The 6,426-nt window shown below is 45.3% G+C and overlaps 1 long non-coding RNA gene across 1 annotated transcript; it reads left to right on the top strand.

The window, feature by feature from the left end:
• The first annotated feature begins 2,193 nt into the window (after positions 1-2,193).
• Positions 2,194-3,190, top strand: LOC309531821. The gene is made up of 2 exons (XR_014219467.1): positions 2,194-2,462; positions 2,947-3,190. It is a non-coding gene; the product is annotated as an uncharacterized lncRNA (long non-coding RNA).
• Positions 3,191-6,426: the final 3,236 nt, after the last annotated feature.

Below are 6,426 nucleotides of genomic sequence, written 5' to 3'. Positions count from 1 at the left end.
TTATGAACTCCGCAAAACCGGAAGTAGTGTCCCAGTTTGCGAACTTTACCTCGGTCTAAGAACAGAATCCAAACGGTGGAAGGGCACTGGCGGCGGGAGGCCTCATTAGGGAAAGCACGCCTTGGTTTTAGAACGGTTTTGGTTTAAGAAAGGACTTCCGGAATGGATTAAGTTCGTAAACCGAGGTACCACTGTACAACTGTACTAGGATTCAGAGACTTCCAAGGAAGCTCAATGTTGAAAGAGTCAAGGCAAAAAAAAGGACTTCTCCACCCAGTTAAACTATGGGATTCACTTCCATGAGAGGCAGTGATGGCTACCAAATTGGATGTCTTTAGAAGAGGATTAGACATAAGGCTACTAGGTGACCATCAATGGCTACTAGGTGCAATGGCTCTGAACAAAAGGTGCTAGGCTAGGACAGTGCTGTTGTGCTCAGATCTTGCTGGCAAGCTTCCCTTTGATATCTGGTTGGCCACTGGGACTACATAGTGCTGGACTACATAGGACTTTGGTCTGATCCAGTAGGCTCCTCTTATGGTATTTATCTATGAAATGCTCTACCACCAAGCTATGGCCCTCCCCTTTTGCAGATCTTTACTGCAGTGTCTTCCCCAGTCAGCCCCCCTCCCGCCGCCACACTGCTCTCAGCAGATTTATACACAGACCAGGAACAAGATGCTCTCTCGTACATATAACCGCCAAATACACATTCAATAAAATTATAATTTCTCAAATCAGCAAGGCAATTTCGTAACGCAGCGCACGAAAACTTCAATCAAATTAATGAGCCTTAAACGTGTTTGAATTAGCAGCTGAACTGCTTGGCTGGATTGGAGCCCCCCCCCTCCAAAAATGGCAGAGTAGTTGCTGTGAAATGAGTGCCTTTGCTTTTCTGCAGAACCGATGCAGAAAAAGGAACAGAGCAGCTGCATGGGAGGGTTTCTCTCTCTCTCTCTCTCTCTCTCTCTCTCTCTCTCTCTCTCCCCAACTGGCCTGCTTGCCTGAGCATAGGGGGTGGGAGGTGGGCTTGAAATATGTGAGCAAAGATTTAAAGAGCTAAACGCAGACGGCAAACTCAGCTGAGCTAATGGGGCAAACATAAAAGTGGACAAGTATTTGCAGCATAAATAGTGAAAGGAGAAGGGAGGGCTATTTAAAGGCGTGAAAAGTGGCCAGTGGAACGAAGACACTTCAGAATGTCTCCTCTGCTGAAAAGTTCAGGAAATGTACTCACCTGCCATAATATCCAGCTTTTATATACAGTGGTACCTTGGGTTACAGATGCTTCAGGTTACACACTATAGTACCTCGGGTAAAGAACTTTGCTTCAGGATGAGAACAGAAATCGCGCGGTGGCAGCGGGAGGCCCCATTAGCTAAAGTGGTACCTCAGGTTAAGAACAGCTTCAGGTTAAGAACGGACCTCCGGAACGAATTAAGTTCTTAACCCGAGGTACCACTGTAGTGAAAAAGTGGTTTGCAGAGTGCTTATTTAATATCCAAATGTCTTGCTATGAAACAGCAAATGCAGCATTTATTGCACTCATCTTCTCTCCACAAATACTGGAGGCGCAGGAAAACCACCATCCTTGAATAGACTCCCGTCTCTGTTTCCATTATCAGATGTTGAAAAACAGAATTTGTCATAGGGTTTGTATCAGGTGTGGTGAACTTTGCAGCTGGGGGGACCACATCCTCTCGTGGACAATCTTCCAAAGGTCACATGTCAATTGGTGGGTGTGAGGTCAGAAGCAGAGGTAGCCACAGATGTGGCTCTTTTCTTTGTAGAATAGGCGATGTTTCAGTGATGCAAAAGTTAGGTTTCTACAAACACACACAAAATCTTTCCACTCTGCGTCCAGGCAAGGAAGAGGGATTGCCATAGTTCAAGGACAGATGACTTGTGTGCCAGGAAGAATCATAGAATAATTGTGTCTTATTCTCCCTCCACCCCAGCTAATGAGCTCATAGCAAAGGCTGGAACCATCTCCCAAAAAACCTTCCTGATTCAACTAAATTGCCCCTTCCTTTCCGATTCTTGTTGCTACCATCCAGTTTGTCAAGTATGATTGGTCAATATCTTTTCCCATGACAGCTGAGCAAGACAAGGAATTGTGGCATCATCATTTCATCATTAACCAACCATCTCCCACCACAATTGGCACCATATAAATAAATAACTGGGCCTGCAGCATAGTCACTGGGCCCTTCCTCCTCTGTAATTTGTACAACCAGCCATCAAATGAAACTGTAAAACAAGCTTTTCGGTGAACCAAAATAATAACAGATGTACTGTAAATGTTCCCAGGCTCAAAACACCTTGGAGAAAGTTTGGGGTCACATTCATCAAGTGTGACTGCACCTTGAATAGTTTTGCTGTTGGTAAACAGTTATGGCTGCAGTCCTGACCATGTCTACTCAGATGTAAATACCACGAACTTCAAAGGGACTGACACCCAGGTAAGACAGGTTAGGATTGCACCTTACGTTGTTGAAGTCCATACTAAGTCAGCTACCATCAGATTTGTTGTTAAAAATATCATTTTAGTTTAGGGAAATAGTCTGATTTGGGTTTATTCTTCTTTCTATTGTAACCAAGTTACAGTGGTACCTCGGGTTACATACGCTTCAAAGTTACATATGCTTCAGGTTACAGACTCTGCTAACCCAGAAATATTACCTTGGGTTAAGAACTTTGCTTCAGGATAAGAACAGAAATCGTGCAGTGGTGGCGCAGCGGCAGCAAGAGGCCCCATTGGCTACAGTGGTGCTTCAGGTTAAGAACAGTTTCAGGTTAAGAACGGATCTCCGGAATGAATTAAGTACTTAACCCAGGGTACAGTCACTGTGAATGTGTTTGAATAAAGAGTATTCCTGTGTATATTATTATTACCATACTGGGTTTACCAGGATGCTCTGCACAGTGATTCTATTTTTTTTCTAGAGGATCAGAGCAATCAATCTGCTTTTGATTTTGGCTGTCATTTACAAAGTAAAATGAAGTACTTTCAAGATACTGAATGGACTCTTCCCCTAACATTGGCTGGGATCCGAAACAAAAGCTGCTTTAGGCATTCCCAAGTGCTTGGGCGTGACCAATGGGATTTCTCTTCTCCCCGCCCCCTCTAAAAAGCAGGCCCATCTGCCATGCCATGCAAAAAATAAAATAAAAATGTTTTTGAAAGTTCTCTTAGTTTCAGAAGGTTTTGCCTTGCACGAATGGGGTAAGGAGGCTGCTGATAAAGGAAAACACAAGCTCAAAGCTTGCTTAGGTATATGGAAATAGCTGTGTGGTTCCTTTGATTCTGGTCTTGGCTTCCTATGTCATATGCCAACCTCCAGATGTTTTGGACTCTAACTCCCACTGGCCCCAGCCAGCACAGCCAATGTTTAAGGATAATGGGATGTATAAAGGTAAAGGGACCCCTGACCATTAGGTGCAGCCGTGACCGACTCTGGGGTTGCGGCGCTCATCTCGCTTTATTGGCCGAGGGAGCTGGTGTACAGCTTCTGAGTCATGTGGCCAGCATGATTAAGCCGCTTCTGGTGAACCAGAGCAGTGCATGGAGACGCCGTTTACCCTCCTGCTGGAGCAGTACCTATTTATCTACTTGCACTTTGACGTGCTTTTGAACTGCAAGGTTGGCAGGAGCAGGGACCGAGCAACAGGAGCTCACCCCGTCACGGGGATTCGAACCACTGATCTTCTGATTGGCAAGTCCTAGGCTCTGTGGTTTAACCCACAGCGCCACCCATGTCCCAATAGGATGTAGAGTATGGGTCTAATCAGATCTGGGCCCTGGGCTGATTTGGGGGGTTTGCAATGTCACATGGTTGCAGGGGGAGAAAGAGATGTGCCCAAGGACATGTTTAAACAGGGAAAAGGAGACACATGCAGGCTGCCTGTGGATCTCCTTCTCCCCACTCCTTATTGCTAGACCACCACCCCTTTTGGCAGCCCTGAATTGCTCCAGATGGAGCCGATCTGACCCAGGGTGATCCTGGGCCTCCTTAATCCAATCCTGCCAAATCTTGGGCTTATCCAAATCAGACCAATTCCGTTTGGTACCCTGGATTAAGCTGGATCCAATGCAGAGCCCTAATTTGTAGTCCACAGCACCTGGAGGATGAAAGGTTGGAGTAAGTCTGGAGTAGATGATGCAGGGATAGACAAAGAATCTGACCTAGTAAAAAGCAACTTCATATATTTCCAGATTGTGCTTGACTTAATCATCCCCATAAACTGCAGTCCTCTTCCCATTAAAAGTAAAATGAATTTTAATATTATGTCAATGGAAATAGACTGGAACTCTTCCAAGAGTAAGTACAGTAGGCTTTGTCTGGGGGGGGGGACCTACACCCAGTTATTCAGATTACCACTGTCACGGTCCGGTTCACAGGCGATTGAAGTCCTCGCTGGGGACGTCGGGAACTGGGTCAAGATGGCGGGGTGGGAGCAGGAACAGGAGTCCAGAAGCCAGATGTCAGAAAGTCAAGAGTCCGAGGGTTAGGAAGCAAGGAGTCGCGAAGTCAGGGGTGCAAGGATCAAGAAGCAAGGAGTCGCGAAGTCAGGGGTGCAAGGATCAAGAAGCAAGGAGTCACGACGTCTGGGGTCTGAGGATCAAGAAGTCAGGGGTCAAGGAGTCAAGAGCAGCAAGGCAGGGAACGTGTTGCTGTGGCAAAGAGGCGAAGGGAAAATGCTGACCTTTTATCCCTTCCCGGCTCTTGCCACCAGGTGCTATGACTTACCAATCAGCCTCACCTGAGGCTGCGCCTTGCCTCTTCAGAACAAACTTAGGAACGCCCCACTCCTGCAGAGTCCTCTTGGTCACAGGGCCTGGCTCCTGCACACTGCACACCTGACAACCACCTTAAGTATTTTCATGCAAAGAGAGCAAGGGTGGTTAGTTACGTTTTTATGTTCATTATAAACTAATGAATAAATGAATAGGATTGATTGAGAGAGGATACAGTTTAAATAAAATGCAACACCTAACACAATGGCCAAATTGGGATGGGGCTGCTGGAGGGGGGAAAGAAATGACGCCTGCCCAAGTAACTATTCTAACTAAAGACAGATAATATAAACCACTAAGACACAGACACTAGGGGACACGGGTGGTGCTGTGGTCTAAACCACTGAGCCTTGGGCTTGCTGATCAAAAGGTCGGTGGTTCGAATCCCCGTGACAGGGTGAGCTCCCGTTGCTCGGTCTCAGCTCCTGCCAACCTAGCAGTTTGAAAGCACACCAGTGCAAGTAGATAAATAGGCAGGAAGGTAAACGGTGTTTCTGTGCACTGCTCTGGTTTTGGTGTTCTGTTGCGCCAGAAGCGGCTTAGTCATGCTGGCCACATGACCCGGTAAAACTGTCTGTGGGGAGGGCAAACGCCAGCTCCCTCGGCCTGTAAAGTGAGATGAGCGCCACAACCCTAGAGTTGTTCACAACTGGACTTAACTGTCAGGGGTCCCTTTACCTTTACCTTTACCTTTAAGGTACAGACAAGAAACAAACAATATATATATATACATGGTAGCTGGGTTGAGGAAAAATAACAGGCAGGCTGAATAAAAATGCCACTGACAAGCATGGCAGAGTTTCAGTTTCCATATTGTTTTGGAAAGCATGCATGAGGCAAGTTCACCTTTAAACATGAACATCTCCCATACCCCTATCTGGAAATACTACAGCATAAGGACATTATCATAACCATTGCACCCTCAGTTACTAAGTGTGGGATAATTACAGACAAATGGGAAGGAATTTTTGCAATAATCTCCAAGTCTTGCCCATCCAGTTCCTTCACCTTATTCTTTCAAACAACAGTCTTCATTCAGTACAAAAAATACATGATACATTCTTGGTTTAGTAATCTGACCTCTTCCCCCCCCCCCAACACACACTTCTTTTTTTACCAACTCCTTCATATAGTATATTTGGCCTTCCTCCTAATCCTCCTAGGAATTCCAGACACATTTTGCTTATTATTCTAAAGATTTATTTAAGAATATTCATTGGGAGTCAGTTAAATAGACATGGAACCCCAAGAAACACATTCACTGGTATATAACATCATACAGAATATTGGTTTAGCTGGCTAACCTATGCCTTGATCATCAGGTATAATAATATTTGCTGGTGGATCTGGTGTAGGTTTAGGTTGACCGCCTTTCATAACCAATACCTCATTTACAAAAGTAAATTGCACAGCTATGCTCTTTCCCCCTTCTACCTTGAAATAATATTAGCATAAGAAGGTCAACCTCACTGTTAGGTAGGGTGAGGCAAGGTCAGAGAGTTTCTGAGATACTGAAAGAAGGCAGCAGATTGTGAAATATTTACCTATTATTATACTTTGGGTGTGGCACCATTTAGTTTTTCTGCCTTGGGCACAAGAATACTGGTGCATATAGGAGAAGGAATCCT

This window comes from Podarcis vaucheri (genome assembly GCF_965113315.1).
Source record: "Podarcis vaucheri genome assembly, chromosome: 4".
Taxonomy (NCBI): Eukaryota; Metazoa; Chordata; class Lepidosauria; order Squamata; family Lacertidae; genus Podarcis; species Podarcis vaucheri.
Note: the sequence above shows the minus strand (reverse complement) of the source record. Positions and strands in the feature narration are given on the sequence as shown.